The sequence below is a fragment of the Lissotriton vulgaris genome, chromosome 8, assembly GCF_964263255.1.
Source record: "Lissotriton vulgaris chromosome 8, aLisVul1.2, whole genome shotgun sequence".
Taxonomy (NCBI): Eukaryota; Metazoa; Chordata; class Amphibia; order Caudata; family Salamandridae; genus Lissotriton; species Lissotriton vulgaris.
Genome location: NC_141696.1, coordinates 50617638 through 50636807, shown reverse-complemented (window position 1 = coordinate 50636807; position 19170 = coordinate 50617638). Strand labels below are relative to the sequence as shown.

General features: G+C 50.7%; 1 protein-coding gene across 1 annotated transcript in view; it reads left to right on the top strand.

Moving 5' to 3' along the window:
* Nucleotides 1-527: 527 nt before the first annotated feature.
* LOC147693358 (transient receptor potential cation channel subfamily M member 2-like) overlaps nt 528-19170 on the top strand; it is a 624327-nt gene continuing 605684 nt past the window's right edge. The window contains exon 1 of the mRNA XM_086933682.1: nt 528-654. The gene's annotated coding sequence lies outside the window, so the exon portion shown is untranslated. The remainder of the gene's footprint in view (nt 655-19170) is intronic.

Genomic DNA, 19170 nt, shown 5'->3' with positions numbered 1-19170 from the left:
TTGACAGAATTATTTTGTAAAGTGACCAACGTCCTTTTTTTGTGATAATAATCTTTCTGTAAATACACAGCTCTCCAATAATTAGTGGCGGATTTCTATTTATGTTTTCCATTTTAAGTGTATCCTTCACAAGGAGAAAAACACATTTCGCTGCTTTCCCCCACATTTCTTCCAGCCTGGACTTAGAAATGCATGCCAGGCCAGCAGAAAAACAAGCAGGTGTCGACCGTGGGCTCAGAGCAGCCATCAGAGTCGGAAATGACGCAAGCTTGAAGCCACAGGTGATGCTCTCACATGTTCGCTGCCTCTTGAAGGGAGGAGGCCGGATGATCTGTCTCGGGTCTCGTGGCCTCCTCCCACCTCCACGCAGCCCCTGCGGCGGGTGGCACCAGGGCTGGCAGGAAGCCCCCTGGTGCACACTTCCTAATCTCTGTCAGATCACACGCCCCGGTTCCTCATTTTGAAGCTAGTTTCTTTCAGTTTTGCTCAGTGACTTCTGAAGCAGCCCTGGATGCTGGCGCTGGGGCCGCTGCGCCTCCACTCCGGGCCCCTCCACTCTTGCAAGGCCCCGGGGCGAGAGGCCACCTTTGGTGCGGCCTGCGCCCCCCTGCACTGCCTCTGCACGGCCGCCGGAAGTCGTCTCTGCCTGCCCAGGTAAATGCTTCCTTCCTATTGGCCGCTTCTTGTAATGGGATTGGGAACTGATAGGAGCGCATTCATGGATTTAAAGCCCGTGTGACAGCGAGGCCTGCAACAACCGAGAGCAGGCACCTGCCTCCGTGGCTGGCCCTTTACCCACAGTGCACCGGGGTATAGTGCACTGCACAGGAGACACGGGGGTCTTACAGGCGCTGACACCAGCAGAGATGACCAGAGCCCAATGGACCGGAAACAGGGTCAGAGCCACCCTGTCTGGAATGCACTTTTCCAATGTCAACCAATCAAAGCCAACCTGCCCCTCCATTCGACACACACCGGAAGCAGGGTTTTACAAACTTACCTGTACTACCGAAATGTCAAGGCACACCGCATGCAGGGGCCAGTGCAGGCGACTGGCAGTGTGACGGCAAGCTTGTGCCAGGACCTGGGGGGATAGGAGGAGCCAGGGGGCTAGGAATGTGACGGCAAGCTTGTGCCAGGACCTGGGGGGATGGGAGGGGGGCTAGGAATGTGACGGCAAGATTGTGCCAGGACCTGGGGGGATGGGAGGGGGGCTAGGAATGTGATGGCAAGCTTGTGCCAGGACCTGGGGATATGGGAGGGGGGCTAGGAATGTGACGGTATACACTCAAAATATCGAGTTTTTAATATCGATTTGCAATAATATCGAATCAAAAATATAAAATGGACACAACATCGACTGGACAGAATATAGACAACAAAAATATCGAATGGACAGAATATAGACAACAAAAATATAGAATGGACAGAATATAGACTACAAAAATATCGAATTTGAGGTAAGTTAATATACATTTTTAAGCAGTTTTTTATGTTAGTATATGTTTGAAAAGTGTATATTTATTTTAATATTTATATTAATTAATTTTATTTATGGTATTTAATTTTTGCGTAATATAATTCTGTAGTGGGTTGTGGGTTTATAGGGGAATAGGGTGGGAAGTAATTGAATTATAATTAATTAAATATGTTAATTTATTTATTGGTATTTATTTTGAGTTAATTGGTAATTAATTAAAATATAATTGGTAATTAATTTTAATTAATTGAATCATTGATAAATATGTTAATTTTAGTAATTTATTTTTTGTAGCGGGTTGTGGGTTTATAGGGGAATAGGGTGGGAAGTAATTTCATTATAATTTATTAAATATGTTAATTTATTTGTTGGTATTTATTTTGAAATAATTGTTAATTAATTATTGATGGGTAATTAATTAAAATATAATGGGTAATTCATTTTAATTAATTTATTAATTGCTAATTATGTTAATTTGATTAATTTATTTTCTGCAGTAGGTTGTGGGTTTATAGGGGAATAGGGTGGGAATAATTAAATTGTAAGTAATTGAATTTTAAAATTATTTTTTTAATCTAATTTTTAATTATTTTTTAATTATTAATTAATTTATTGTTAATTGGTAAATCATTTGTGTTAGTAGGTGATTATTGTTAATAATTAATTTGTATTTGTATTTTTAATTGATTAATTAATATATTATATAAAAGTGTTAATTATTTTAATTGATTTGTAATTGGTAATAATATTTATTTTATTTTTATTTATATATGAAGTATTTACTTTCCCTACTGTTGCACTCACTGGAGTGGGAATAGTAGTTTTTACCCTCATGCTAGCCAATGCTTTCCCTACTGTTGCACTCTTTGGAGAGGGAATAGTAATTTTAACCCCTACGCTATCCAACGCTTTCTCTACTGTTGCACTCTCTGGATTGGGAATAGTAATTTTTACCCCTACGCTATCCAACGCTTTCCCTACTGTTGCACTCACTGGAGTGGGAATAGTAATTTTTATCCCTACGCTATCCAACGCTTTCCTTACTGTTGCACTCTCTGGAGTGGGAATAGTAATTTTTACCCCTACGCTATCCAAAGCTTTCCCTACTGTTGCACTCTCTGGAGTGGGAATAGTAATTTTAACCCCTACGCTATCCAACGCTTTCCCTACTGTTGCATTCTCTGGAGTGGTAATAGTAATTTTTACCCTCCCACTATCCAACGCTTTCCCTACTGTTGCACTCTTTGGAGTGGGAATAGTAATTTTTACCCCTACGCTATCCAACGCTTTCCCTACTGTTGCAGTCACTGGAGTGGGAATAGTAATTTTTACTGCTACGCTATCCAATGTTTTTTCTACTGTTGCACTCACTGGAGTGGTAATAGTAAATTTAACCCTCTCGCTATCCTATGGTAAATATATTGTATATTTTTTATCAATTCTATGTTTATATATATATATCGGTATTTTACCGATATTAGACAACATATGTCCTAACATATGAATTAATTTGATGATTTATGCGTATTTCTTGATAACCTCTGTTCCATGTAAATTCGGTTTTGTTTTGGGCAATATTTTGGTATTTTACCGAGATTTTATTAATACATGTCTGTATTTGACTAACATGCATTACAATGATCTGCCAGTATGTCTTCTATGTCTACTATGACTTAACACTACCCTCTCATGTGACGATCATCATCCAATCACTGGCAGTATATAATGGTGTATCTCTCATTAAAACATTGTCATGATTTATTAATTTTAATGTTATTTAAGTATTTTAAGTATGTTTAAGTTAGTTATTTTTATTATTTTAAATTACTTTTAACTATTTAAAAAATCCGATATTTTGACTATCTATATTTTTTACAACAATATTTTTGATTCAATATTTTTGTACTTACCTGTTTGGAGATAGGAAGTTGATATTTTGGCATTCTATATTTTGTACTCGATATTTTTGTAGTTCTATATTTTTGCCATTGATATTGTTTCAGTGACCCGAATGTGACGGCAAGCTTGTGCCAGGACCCGGGGGGTGGGAGGGGGGCTAGGAATGTGACGGCAAGCTTGTACCAGGACCTGGGGGGATGGGAGGGGTGCTAGGAATGTGATGGCAAAATTGTGCCAGGACCGAGGGTGGGTGGTGGTAGTGGTGGTGGGGGGGGGGGGGGGGGGGGAAAGGCCGAATTGATGGCAAGCTTCTGCCAGGACCTGTGGGGGTGGTTATGATGGCAAGCTTGTGTAAGGACCTGGGGAGGGGGTGGTAGTGGTAGGAATGTGATGGCAAGCTTGTGCCAGGACCTGGGGAGGGGGTGTGGGGGGGGGAGGCTAGGAATGTGATGGCAAGCTTGTGCCAGGACCTGGGAAGGGCGGGCTAGGAATGTGATGGCAAGCTTGTGCCAGGACTTGGGAAGGGCGGGCTAGGAATGTGATGGCAAGCTTGTGCCAGGACCGGGGGTGGGTGGTGGTAGTAGTGTTGGGGGGAGGCCAAAGTGATGGCAAGCTTCTGCCAGGACATATGGGGGTGGTTGTGATGGCAAGCTTGTGTCAGGACCTGGGGAGGGGGTGGATGGGTGGGGGGGTGGACATTTACAAGAATAGATCTCTGCGGACACGTGTGTATTATTTCTGGGAGTGCTTATGTCACAGATGCAAAACAGTCTGTCTCTACGTCACGTAGTGGGAGAAGGTTTCTGATTCCAGTGTAGGCTGTGCAGGTGTGAGGCTGCCACGTGCCACCCACCCCCCACCCCCCTGCTGCACACTGAGGGGGGGCTCTGCTCGATGGCGAAGTCAGGCAGTGGGCGGCCAGCAGATTTGTATGTGTGTGAGGGGGGGGGGGGCTTGGGGAGGGGGTGTTCTGCAAGATTTTTGGTAAGGTGTTCAACACTGTGCACCCTTTGTCAAGAGCGAAGTGTGTAAAGTAAGCAAAGCTTCAAAGATGAAGTATAAATGTTCCTTTCTGTTGACGACAGCTCACCCCTCTCTCACAGTGCATTGGCAAATGAGAAAAGAGGCGCAGACTTCATCAGTTCACACCTGTATCCCGACCTGTGTCACGCCTCTGTTCTGGCCTGTGTCACGCCTGTATCCCGACCTGTCACGCCTGCTTTCGGACGTGTGTCCCGGCTATGTCTCGCCTGTGGACATTAGAAGACATCGTCAACGGGATGGCAGTCTGTCTCCCCTGCAAGCCTATTTCATTTGACCCTGCGCTGCCCCAGCACTGTGCCCTGCGCTGCCCCCGGCGCTGTGCCCTGCGCTGCCCCGGCGATGTGCCCTGCGCTGCCCCCGGCGCTGTGCTCTGTGCTGCCCCCACGCTGTGCTCTGCGCTTCCCCCGGCGCTGTGCCCTGCGCTGCCCCCGGCGCTGTGCCCTGCGCTCCCCCAGGCGCTGTGCTCTGCGCTGCCCCCGGTGCTGGGCCCTGCGCTGCCCCAGACGCTGTGCCCTGCACTGCCCTCGGCGCTGTGCCCTGCACTGTGCTCTGCGCTGCCCCAGACGCTGTGCCCTGCGCTTCTCCCAACGCTGTGCTCTGCCATGCCCCCGGCGCTGTGCTCTGCCCCCGGCGCTGTGCTCTGCGCTGCCCCCGGCACTGTTCTCTGCGCTGCCCCCGGCACTGTGCTCTGCGCTGCCCCCGGCGCTGTGCTCTGCGCTGCCCCCGGCGCTGTGCTCTGCGCTGCCCCCGGCGCTGTGCTCTGCGCTGCCCCCGGCGCTGTGCTCTGCGCTGCCCCCGACGCTGTGCTCTCCGCTGCCCCTGGCACTGTGCCCTGCGCTGCCCCCCGCGCAGTGCTCTGCGCTGCATTCCACTGCAGACTGTCTGGACAGCCACCACCGTGCAGGGTTTAGATTAAGTTAGGCGAGGGGCGCATATTGTGCCGCAGGACGCCCAAAGTCAAGCGCAGATTCTAGAACATCTCCAAAGAATCAGTTCAGCCGGTTTAGCGCCGGCTCCACACTCGCCTGGGACTTGTTGAGGAAGCGCCAGGGCCATTTGACCTCCTAATCTGGGCGCTTAATCACTGCGGTTTAGGAGGCCAGGAAAGGCCTGTAGGAGGAAAGGGAAGGGCCATTAGAAGGCCACCAGGGAAAGGCCTGTAGGAGACCTGGGGAAGTACCTGCCGGAACCTCAGACACCACAGGCGCAAACTCTTAGGCACCAAAGACACACACATTCAGGCACCAAACACACGTGCACACACAGACACACAAACACTCTCAGATACCACACACTTACACACACACAGAGACACACAAAAACTCTCAGATACCACACACTTACACACACACAGAGACACACAAAAACTCTCAGGCTCCACACACTTACACACACAGGCACACAAACACTCTCAGGCACCACACACACAAGCACTCTCAGATACCACACACTTACACACACACACACAGACACACAACACTCTCAGGCACCACACACTTACACACACACACAGACACTCAAACACTCTCAGGCACCACACACTTACACACACACACAGACACACAAACACTCTCAGGCACCACACACTTACACACACACACAGACACACAAACACTCTCAGGCACCACACACTTACACACACAGACACACAAACACTCTCAGGCACCACACACACAAGCACTCTCAGATACCACACACTTACACACACACACAAACACAGACACACAACAGTCTCAGGCACCACACACTTACACACACACAGACACTCAAACACTCTCAGGCACCACACACTTACACACACACACAGACACACAAACACTCTCAGGCACCACACACACACACACACACAGACACACAAACACTCTCAGGCACCACACGCTTACACACACACACACACACACACAGACACACAAACACTCTCAGGCACCACACACTTACACACACACACACACAGACACATAAACACTCTCAGGCACCACACACACAAGCACTCTCAGATACCACACACTTACACACACACACAGACACGCAAACACTCTCATGCACCACACACTTACACACACAGACACACAAACACTCTCAGATACCACGCACTTACGCACACACAGACACTGTCTCTGAAGCACCACATGCACACACGCACACTCTGAGGCTCCACAAGCACACATGCACACACGCACTCTCATACACCACACACACATCTTGCCGACCCCGCTCCCTGCTACCCGCCGCCGTTCACGCCCCCTTTTTGTTCTGTGTCCTCCCCGCTCCCGCCTCCCAGCTGCTCCTCCCTCCCACTTGGCCTTAAATGGCGACCGAGCAGCGCAGGTGAAAGTGACCTGTTCTCAGGACTCCCCCGCGCCGCACGGCCACCAGCTGTGTATGTGCCACTCGCCCCTCGCGGTTGCTCGCAGCCTCGTTGTACCGTCTGCCTTGCCTAGCTGCCTGCCTCGCTGCTCCTTGCCCCAGTAGTATTTTGTTGTATCATTGTATTTTGTGCCTTGTTGTATTGCTGTATAATTTGCCTCGTATTTGCCTCGTATTAACCCTGTTGTTGTCCCCCTGTGCCTTGCCCGCCCCCGCTTCCCGCCGCCGTTCACGCGGCCACGCCCCCTTTTCGTTCTGTGCCCTCCCCACTCCTGCCTCGCAGCTGCTCCTCCCTCCCACTTAGCCTTAAATGGCAACCGCGCGGACGCCTGGCCCCCGCTGATGCAAGACGACCCGACAGGTCTACGACGCCGCGGCCCTCAACGCACTCAATGCCAGCCGGAACCCCACCTGCTGCCGGGCCACCCCGAAACGCATTCACGGACCCTTCACCTGCACAACCTGCAAGTTCACCTGCCTCCGAACCTGCACCGCGCCCGCCAAGCCAAACTCCAGCAGCGTCCTCAAGTGCATCCTGCTCAACACCCGCTCCGTCCACAGACACGCCGTGGAACTCTGGAACCTCCTCGACACAACACCACCAGACATCGCCTTCCTCACTGAAACATGGATGAACGCCTCCTCAGCCCCCGACATCGCCATCGCCATCCCGGATGGATACAAGATCATCAGGAGGGACCGCGTCAACCAGACTGGAGGAGGCATTGCCCACAAGAACACCATCTGCATCACTACCGACGCCGACGACACCTTCGCCACCGCCGAGCACCTCCACTTCCAGATTCCCACCGACCCTCAGAGGCACCCTCATCTACAGACCCCCGGGATCACGCACACAATTCAGCGAAGACATCACAGACTTCATCAGCCCACACGCCCTCCCCTCCGCCGACTACATCCTCCTAGGGGACCTCAACTTCCACCTGGAGAACAACAAGGACCGCAACACCGTTGCCCTGCTGGACAACATCGCCAACCTCGGACTCAAGCAACTGGTCAACACCCCCACCCACTACGCCGGCCACACGCTTGATCTCGTCTTCTCATCCAGCAAGCACATCACCTTCAGCCACTCCACCGGACTCCACTGGACCGACCACAGCTGCGTCCACTTCAGCTTCAGAAAAACCACAACCCACCACCACCCGCAACAGGTTCCTCACAGGAGCTGGAGTAAGATCACTGCCGACCAGCTCACCACCTCCCTCAACCAGAACCCACCTGCCAGCACATGGGACCCCAACGAAGCAGCCCGCAACTTCACGCAGTGGCTGACCACCTGCGCCGACGACCTCGCACCACTGAAGAACCCTCCCAGCAGACCCAGAAGCAAGAAGGCCCCCTGGTTCACCGACGAACTCAAGGACTCCAAGAAGACCTGCCGCACCCTCGAGAAAGCCTGACTCCTCGACCAGACCACTGACAACATGACCGCCCTCAAACACGCCACCCGCAAACACCACCAGCTCATCCGCACCACCAAGAAGAAATCACTGAAGGAGCGACTGGACAACAACGCCCACGACAGCAAGGAACTCTTCAGCATCGTCAAGGAGTTCTCCAACCCCAGCACCGGCAACAATGACATCACCCCTTCACAAGATCTCTGCGACTCCCTCGCCTCATTCTTCCACTGCAAGATTACCGACATCCACAACAGTTTCGGCGCACCATCCACGCACCCAACCATCGAACCAACGCACCCCACCGCCACCCTCCGCACCTGGACCACGGTGACCACCGAAGACACAGTCCGCACAATGAACACCATCCACTCCGGTTCTCCAACTGACCCCTGCCCTCATCACGTCTTCAACAACGACTCCACCATAGCACCCCAACTCCGGGACGTCATCAACACCTCCTTCAACACTGCCACCTTCCCGGAGAGCTGGAAGCATGCCGAGCTCAGCGCCCTACTGAAGAAACCAACAGCGGACCCCACCGACCTCAAAAACTTCCGCCCCATCTCGCTCCTCCCTTTTCCTGCCAACGTCATCGAGAAGATCGCCAACAGACAGCTTGCCACCTTCCTCGAGACGAAAGGATCCCTCGACCCCTCGCAGTCTGGTTTCAGAGCCAACCACAGCACCGAGACCGCCCTCATCGCAGCCACCGACGACATCCGAGCCCTGCTCGACAACGGGGAAACAGCTGCACTCATCCTCCTGGACCTCTCCGTAGCGTTCGACACTGTCTGCCACCGCACCCTAGTCCAACGCCTCAGCAACACCGGCAACCAAGACAAGGCACTGAAGTGGATCATCTCGTTCCTCGCCGGAAGAACACAGAGAGTCCGCCTCCCCCCGTTTCGATCCGAGGCCACCGAAGTCATCTGCGGCGTCCCGCAAGGATCATCACTCAGCCCCCCTTTTCAACGTCTGCATGAGACCTCTCGCTGCCATCGCACGCCAACACAACCTCAACATCATCTCCTATGCCGACGACACCCAGCTGATTCTCTCCTTCACCAGAGACCCCGACAACGCCAGAACCAGCCTTCACGAAGGGATGAAAGACGTCGCCGAGTGGATGAAGAACAGCCGCCTGAAACTATACTCAGACAAGACGGAAGTCCTCATCCTGGGACCATCACCCTCCGCCTGGGACGACTCCTGGTGGCCCCCAGCCCTAGGCACAGCCCCAAGCCAACAGACCACGCACGCAATCAGGGCTTCATCCTGGACTCCTCCCTCTCGATGACCAGACAAGTCAACGCCGTCTCCTCATCATGCTTTCACACCCTTCGCATGCTTCGCAAGATCTTCCGATGGATCCCGACCAAAATCAGGAAGACGGTCACCCAAGCCCTCGTCACCAGCTGACTGGACTACGGAAACACCCTCTATGCCGGAACCACAGCCAAGCTACAGAAAAGACTCCAAACCATCCAGAACGCCTCCGCCCGACTCATCCTGGACATCCCCCGGCGCAGCCACATCTCTGGCCACCTGAGGGACCCGCACTTGCTCCCCGTCAACAAGAGGATCACGTTCAGGCTCCTCACCCACGCACACAAGTCTCTCCACGACCTGGGCCCAAGTACCTCAACGATCACCTGACATCTACACGCCCACCCGCCAGCTACGGTCTACTAGCTTCGCCCTCGCCGCCGTACCACGCTTCCGAAGAGCCACCGCCGGAGGCAGATCCTTCTCCTACCTGGCGGCCAAGACATGGAACTACCTCCCCATCCACCTTCGGCTGACCCAGGACCACCTCGCCTTCAGGAGACAACTCAAGACCTGGCTGTTCGAGCAGTAGCAGACCCCTTCCCCCAAGCGCCTTGAGACCCTTCCAGGTGAGTAGCGCGCTATACAAGTGTTATGATTGATTGATTGATTGACATACAAACACATGCATGGGATCGGCCTCTGTCCTCACGGGTCTGGTACCCCTGAAGGTGGGGGCGGGCAGAAAGGGCGCTTCAGCCTGTGAGGCCTGTGTCATCACAGGCTGATGCGAAAGGCAAAGAGAGCGTGGGGTGGCCTGTGAGGCTTGCATCCTCACTAGCTGAAGTAACCCCTAAGGTAGGGGGCAGAGCTTAAGGCATGACTGGGAGCCAATGCAAACAAAGCATGCAGGGCAGTGGGCTGTGCACAGAGGCCAAACCTGGGGCCTGTGTTGTCTTATCAGTGGTTGAAGTGAGCAGAATTAGTTGGGAGCGGTATTCCCAAACTTTTTTTAACTTTACAAGAACCATTCCCATAATTCTCAAACTTTTAAAAAACTTTACAAGAACCATTCCCCTAATTTTAGTTCTTGAACAGTAACGGCCAGATGTACGCATCCTAGGGTTTGCGATTACCTAATAGTGATTTTTAGCGATCCGCTATTAGGTAATTGCAAACAGTGATGTACAAATGTTAAACACATGTATCTATTTCTAGTGGGTCACAAATAGATCTAGCTCATTAATATTCATGAGCTAGGTCTTGGTATGCGACCCATTAGAAATCGCAACAATCACAGGGATAGAAACATCACAGGGATAGTGTTGGACAGGCCACGTGAAGGGCCGCTCCCCCTCTGCCCGACCAGGCCCGAGCCCGGCCCTAAATGCCCACCTTGAGGTGCCTACAGCAGAAAGGGAAGGAGTGATTCTACTATGCTGTGTAGCCAAGAGAGAGGCAGACATGAAAGAAGAAATGAGCCTTCTGTCCAGGGTGCCTGCTACCCGAAAGAAATGCAAAGGTGTGTCATTGATTAATCAGCAACGCTTGAGAGCCAGCTAATTGATGGAGTTAGCTGAGGCTTCATTGTGGCAATGGATTATTCTTTGCATTAATAGCGGAGCTCTTAGAATTCTTCCTTCCAATGAGGACATAAATACAGGTTTGAACTAGGTACAGTATGATAGTATAATTAGAAAATATATATTTTGAAGGTACTCGCTTTATCTTAAACACTTTAGGCACATTTCGCTGCAGCCTCTCTTAGACTGTGGTTTAGCAAACAAAGTGGTCCTAGACATAATTCAGTAAAAACATTTCAATGTAACACTCTTTTTGATTTTGAGTTGCTTCACGGGACTTAATCCTGAAAAATAAAAGGAAGAAAGAACACACAGAAAGCCAAATGTGTATCTAGTCTTATTAATGATACCCAAAATAATTCTGAAAACAAAGTTATATGGGGCAATATAGCTTCGCAATTTATTTCACATTTATATATACATTGTTTAAAACTGAAAGATTAGGGTATTGCCATGTGTTAAGGACAGAAAGATTAGGGGATTGCTGCCAGGTGCAGTAGAAAGTGCAAAAGTAAGTGCTCAAGTGAAAGAGAGAGAATGAATATAAAAGAAAATCCAAGAATTCCAACAGGAGCTAAGGTTCTATTCCCTTAGTGTGGGCCTGCCCCACGGATTTAGTCATACGGTTTGCTATAGTTTTTGAGGGCGAGCTTGGGTGCAGGCTTCAAAATGGGGGAGATGGCCATGTTTCGACCCTTGCGCTGTAGAGGGAGGATCAACACCTCAGCTATGGGTCTTCCTCAGGACGGACAGGGGATTGGGGGGAGAGACCTAGATTGTAGTAAGACAGCGCCCCAGCAATGAGGTTGGCCACCAGTTAATGATGTGCTCCAATATTCCAAAGGCAAAACTGATCTATTTCTCAGCACTTAATGCCACTCTGTGAGACTTGATTGAGGCACCCAAAGGAGTAAAAACTATTTAGTATATACAGCCAGTCGATAAAATCATGGCGTGGTTCTGTCAATGAATGGCAGTAGACCTCCTACTCGAGTGTCGTCGCACAGAGCGGTATTTGGAATACATTTCCTGTCTGATACTTCTCCATTAAGTGCTGAGAAATAGATCAGTTTTGCCTTTGGAATATTGGAGCACATCATTAACTGGTGGCCAACCTCATTGCTGGGGCACTGTCTTACTACAATCTAGGTCTCTCCCCCCACCCCCTGTTCGTCCTGAGGAAGACCCATAGCTGAGGTGTTGATCCTCCCTCTACAGCGCAAGGGTCGAAACGTCGACGATCTCCCCCATTTTGAAGCCTGCAACTATGCTCCCCCTCAATGTAGACTATTATGTAGCTGTCTTGGGGCGTGGCTGCCTCATGTTCCAGCACTACAGTACATATAATGTTGAATATATGTTCTTTAGTACTTTGTGACAACTCCCACCAAATATTCTTCTTTTGAAATGCTTGGGTAGACATTTAGCACGAAGCGCCGCCCATCTTTGATAAGAATTTGCTCCAATGCCATGCGTTAAGGACAGAAAATGGGCACCCATGCATGATTATCCATGATAGCCCCACTTCCCACATGGGTGTCAGTTTGGGTTTACCAAGGATAGGGGCTGTCACCCTAGTTTCCCATTTGGCACTCATGGCATGCACTTGGTCCCCCTTCTCTCAGTGGCAGGATGAGAAAGTAGGCAGAGCTCTACATGCCCTATTTATTTTCTTTAGACTACATTCCAGTCTCTCTACCTAGCCATAGGGCAGCAGCTAAGTAGGTGTTGTGGAGCTAAGAATGGGTCAACCGATAAAACAGTGAGACCACTTCAACCAGTGCCGGCGTGTTAGTGGATGAATGCCAAGGTCGAGCCGAAATGACCCCCAAACCAGAAACAGGTCCTTAAACACAAGCAGGATTATGAACTAGTAATACCATTCATGAAAACAATTCACACAGTGCATGAAGAATGGCATAATGTGTGTAATGATAACAATGTGGGCATATTTTAATTGCACTCTCGTGTGAACCAAAGGGGGCTTGAAAAGAGACTTCTTGGGGTTTAAGGTCAGTCGCAGCATGACAGAGTAATCCCAGAAAGAAATTTGGATACATGAGAGTGTCTTCTAAAAAGTGTAAAGAGGCTAAACTAGAACAATTGAAAAAGGTTGTGGGCACACTGGGGCAAATTATAGTGTGAGCAAAAAACTGTGTGGCAGACCAACTAGTCTCGATCGTGTCAGGCAGGAAATTAGGCACAATGGATTGGTCCTGAAAAACTGAGCCCAACCTCATTTGATTTTCATAGGTATAGTTTGAGCTCTTTTGGGCAGGAGGCAATTACTCCAAAGAGAAAAACCCCAGTGCTTAGTGTTATCTATTCTAAGCCCCCTCCCCTTAATCTCTCCCATTGCCTGCTTTTCCCCTTGGGGATATGTCCTTTTGTTTGTCGCGACCTTACATGTAACTACGTTTGCCATGCTCTAATAACTGTGTAACCTTTGTAACGATGTAACCTGCAACTATGGTCAGATAATCATGGAAAGCGCTCTGATACCTCCGGGTCTAGCCAGCGCTATATAAGACCTTTAAAATAAAAAAGCCCTGCCTCTCCTGTTAACGTATCTTTCTGCCTCATAAACCACAATTGAATACATCCCTAACCACGATGGCCTCTGTCCTCAAGTAAACCCATCTCTCCCTCCCACTTTCATCCTCGTCTTCTCAGCTACATGCGACTCTTACAGGGAGTCTCATGGACGGTCCACCTTGAGGCCCTGTGAAGCAATGGACAGGTCCTGCTTCCCAGGGGCTCACCCTGGCCTTCCCTTGTATCCCATGATCAGTCCACCCATATACTTACTTTATGCTTTGCCCATTCCTTTCCCTGTCAACCTTCACTCTCAAAATGCCCCTCTGATTCTCTTCTGATCCCTCCTTCACTCATCAATTCTGATTTTTCCTTTGCGCTCTACCTTTCAGCCAGATGCCTTGTAGCGGGTACACGTAAAGCACCGTAAACGGCCTGCTGAGATGACAACGTAAAGAAGTCCCGCTCTAGCCACAAGGCTCCTCCATCATTTCCTAAGTCTTGTGTGTGAGAAGTTGGCCCGATATGCAGCGTTCGCTATTCTAGCGACCGCTATGTATCGTTCCAAACGACCCTTATGATGATTGGTCGTAAGTCAACCTATAGACCAGCTATCCTAGTAGCGTGGATACGAGCAGTCTAAGGCTAAATACTCGAGAGGGCGTGTTAAGCCAGCTGTTTACCACACATGTACCCCTTGAACACCCAGTGAAAGGACACCACACAAGTGTTATGAAAATAAACAGAATATTTATTAAGATTCACAACAGCCCTGTACTCTTTATGAGGACAGGGTACTAAGCACAAACCAAATCTCTTAGGAAAATACTTCAAGTGCACAATTAAAACAAGTGTCCGAGGACACGGAAAGTTTAGAGGTCTCGGGCGGACCCGATAAGGCAAGTCGGAAGCGAGGGACTCAGGACCCTAGAGTAAAGAGGCTATGCAGGCACCGAAATGCCGAGTTACCTAGCCACGAGGGCTGCGGCTGCACAAGTCTTACAGGCGTCGGGGGTCTTCGCTGACGAGCCAGGAGCCGGAAGAAAAGGAGTTGCTGGCCGGCGACCAGTGATGAATAGTTCGTAGAGATCCAAGCCTGGATCAGAGATCGTTGATACCTGAAAGCAGAGGGGACCAAGTTCGTACTACTAGCCAGTAGTCAGAGGGTACCAGGAGGGCACCGGTTGGCCGTCACCTCGACCAGGTGAGTGGGCGACGCTAGGCTCTGCAGTCTCACGGACCAGGAGGCGTTGTCGGCGACCAGGATGGAGGTGCGAGCTGTCCCACGAAGGATGATGCTGTCGGCGTCGCTGGGCCCAGGATTGGGGCAACAAGCCTTGGCAGATCTCAGGGCCACGTGGTAGGCCTAAGATGGCGTCTTGAATGGACCAGGAGGGTCCGGGGTGCTCCTCTCGGAAAAGGGAGCAAGGGCCGGTCTGGAGCAACCAGACCAGCAGCGTTGGTTATCGGATGTCGTCACAGGAGGGCACAAGCCAGCGGCTAGTGACCGGACAACGTGTTGAGCAGCGAGCAGAAGGGCCCCACGCAGATCGTGGAGATGCTGGGAGACTGTACTTCGGTGCTGGAGCGGCTCAGGGTCGGGGCTTCTCGGACCCCAGAGCACTCACCAGGGAATTACTTCGATGGTCGTGCTGGTTAAGAGCGTGCAGGTTCTGATGATGGCCGGTCCCTCGAGGTCTCGTCGCACCCACAGATCACAGCTGAGCTGATGACGTGGGTAGAGGTCAGAGGTGCCAGGGAAGCCGGTTCTCGTCGAGCTGGGCCGTCGGATTCCTTGAGGAAGGACTTACAGCAAACCGCAGAGTTCTTAGATGGTGCCCGCTGATGCAGGGTGACTACTCCTTAGTCACAAGGGAGAAATCTTGAGAAGAGTCTCGAATGTCCTTTCGTAGAAAGTAGTTCTTGATTCAAAGATGATCTAATTTGGAAGGGTCCCCGCTCCGGCCTTTATTCTAAAGAAAGGGGTGGGTACATGACTAGGTCCTGCCCTAAGGGTGGGACCAGGAAGGGGGGTAGTTACACCCCTCTCCCCTGCCCGACTTTCCCCAGGCCAGGGCTGGCGCCCCTGGAACTGGTTCTGACCGGCAGATGCGTAGTGAGCACCGGGGTGCCACTCCGCAGTCACCTTCTCGCAAAAGCCCTACCTACCCAGAATACACAAACCCTGTCTGGGACGGTGCGAACACCGCCCTCGACAGGAAACCCTTTGTCCAAGCGCTCCTCGCTGGAAGGACTCCCAGCAGCAGGAGGTCAGACTCGTGTCTGTGGTGGCAGCATCCATTTTGTGGAGCTGAGGCTTTAGTTAACTTTAACCGGGGTTCACAGTTACGTACATGTCGTGTCCCTCTAGAAGGGCGGAATGCTAACCTCGTCGCCAGAATTGGTGAGGGGGCCGCATCCCGATTCGTATGACACCTTACTCGACATGTCTTGATAACGCGACACCGAAGTTACCGATGTGGTACGCGTTATCATGGAACAGCCATTGGGTCTTTGTTCCGCAAGCTGCAACCGGGCTCGGCTCGGGCCAGAGCCTAGTTCACACGAGCCCACACACTCTGCCTTCAGGATTGTCAAGGCCTGCCATAGGAGTGACTGATAGGAACTCGTGCGTCCATTGTACGGTTAGATATAGGGCTACTATACCTAAAGCAAAGGGTGAGTACACGACTTTGCCCCAGCTGTCATGCAGCCAGTTGTGTCAAATTTAGGAGGCCAGCCAGGGGTGGCATAATACATGCTGCAGCCCCTGGCGGCCCTGGGTACACCTATGCCCTGCGTTACGGGGTCTGATAAGGTGGCCCAGTACCAATTGGTAAATGCACCTAGGGTACATGTCGTAATTTAGAAAGAGAACAGCCAGGCTGTGGGTCTGATTGGCAGGCCCACAGCCAGAGAAAGTCGTAAACCAGTGAAACAAAAGCAAAAAATCTGGGTGATCATGGGATTGCAGACCCTACTCTCCTACATGACCCCCCCCCAAACGTTGGGACAATAAGCTAACCTTGACCAGGTGAGTCTTCTTGTTCTAAGTGGAAATATCTGGAGAGCCCATCGGCATTGCCATGATCAGTGCCAGGTCTATGTTCCACTGTAAAGTCCATCCCCTGTAGGGAAATGGACCACCTAAGCAGTTTGGGGTTTTCACCCTTCATCTGATTTAGCCACAAGAGGGGCTTATGGTCGGTCTGAATCTTGAAGTGAGTGCCAAACAAGTATGGCCTCAGCTTCTTCAGGGCCCAAACCACAGCAAAGGCCTCCCTCTCAATGGCTGACCAATTCTTCTCTCTATGGGTCAGCCTTCTGCTTATAAAAGCAATGGGCTGGTCTTGACCATCAAAATTCAGCTGAGAAAGAACAGCTCCCACACCCAACTCAGAAGCATCTGTTTGGACAATGAATGGTTCGGAGTAGTCCGGACTCTTAAGGATAGGCGCTGTGCACATGGCCTGCTTTAGGTCATCGAATGCTTTTTGACAGCCTGCTGTCCACTGAACCTTTTTTGGCATTTTCTTACTTGTCAGTTCATTTAATGGTGTCACAATGGAACCATAGTTCCTGACAAACTTTCGGTAGTAACCAGTCAGGCCCAAGAAAGCTCGAACCTGAGTGTGGGTGGTTGGAGGAGCCCAGTCCCTGATTGACTGTATTTTGCTCTCCAGTGGCTGAACCTGGCCTCCACCTACAAGGTGGCCCAGGTATACAACCTGTGTCTGCCCTATCTGGCACTTGGTGGCCTTGATAGTGAGGCCTGCTGCTTGCAGAGCCTCTAACGCTTTCCGCAGGTGGACCAGGTGATCCTCCCAGGTGGAGCTAAAGACAGCAATATCATCGAGATACGCTGCACAGAAGTCATCCAGCCCAGTAAGGACTTGATTCACCAACCTTTGGAAGGTGGCAGGTGCATTTTTCAGACCAAAGGGCATTACCACAAATTGATAATGCCCACCAGGGGTTGAAAATGCTGTCTTGGGCTTGGCATCCTCAGCTAACCTGATTTGCCAATACCCAGCTGTTAAGTCAAATGTGCTTAAGTAGTTGGCAGAAGCCAATCTATCTATCAGCTCATCTGCCCTTGGTATTGGATGGGCATCAGTCTTAGTGACTGCATTGAGACCCCTGTAGTCTACGCAGAACTTCATCTCTCTCTTACCACCCTGGGTGTGAGGCTTTGGCACTAGAACTACTGGACTAGCCCAAGGGCTATCCGAGGGTTCGATGACTCCCAACTCCAACATTTTCTGGACTTCAGTTTTTATGCAGTCTCTAACATGATCAGGCTGCCGGTAGATTTTACTCTTAACTGGCAGACTGTCACCAGTGTCAACCTCATGGGTACACCAATCGGTCTGACTGGGTGTCAGAGAAAACATATGTCTGAAAGACTGAAGAACCTGTTTACAGTCTTTCTGTTGATGCTCAGAGAGGCTGCCACAAAAGACAACACCATCTACTGACCCATCATCAGGATTCTGAGTGAGCAGGTCTGGGAGAGGGTCACTCTCTTCCTCCTGTCCCTCATCTATGGCCATGAGCAAACTCATGTCCTTCCTGTCGACATATGCTTTGAGCCTGTTGACATGGAGCACCCTGTGGGGGCTCCTGGGAGTTCCAAGGTCCACCAGGTAGGTGACCTCTCCCTTTTGCTCAAGAATTGTGTGGGGCCCAGACCATTTGTCTTTGAGTGCTGCTGGGGCCACTGGCTCCAGCACCCACACCTTCTGTCCAGGCTGGTAAACAGTCAAGACAGCCTTTTGGTCATGCCAAGCTTTTTGGAGTTCTTGGCTGGCCTTAAGGTTTTCGGATGCCTTCTCCATGTATTCAGCCATCCGCGAGCGGAGGCCAAGCACATAGTCCACTATGTTGGTTGCAGGCTTTTTGAGAGGTCTCTCCCATCCTTCCTTCACCAAACACAGGGGTCCTCTTACAGGATGCCCGTACAAAAGTTCAAAAGGGCTGTAGCCAACCCCCTTCTGTGGGACTTCTCTGTAAGCGAATAAAAGGCAGGGGATCAGGACGTCCCATCTACGCCGAAGCTTTTCAGGTAGTCCATGAATCATCCCTTTAAGGGTCCTGTTGAATCTCTCAACAAGCCCATTGCATTGTGGATGATAGGGTGTAGTGAACTTGTAGTTGACACCACATTCCTTCCACATAGCAGTTAAGTAGCTCGACATAAAGTTTGCACCTCTGTCGGAGACGACCTCCTTAGGGAAGCCCACTCTGGAGAATACTCCAACTAGGGCTCTTGCCACAACAGGTGCTGTAGTGGTCCTAAGGGGAATAGCTTCAGGATACCTGGTGGCATGATCCACTACCACCAGTATAAACTTGTGCCCTGATGCTGTTGGTGGTTCCATGGGACCGACGATGTCAATCCCCACCCGTTCAAAGGGCACCCCCCCACAGGCATTGGTATAAGGGGGGCCTTTGTCGTGCCACCTGACTTACCACTGGCTTGGCAAGTGACACAGGAGCGGCAAAACTCCTTCGTATCTTCGTTCATATGGGGCCAGTGGAAGTGTGAGACAAGCCTGTCCCACGTTTT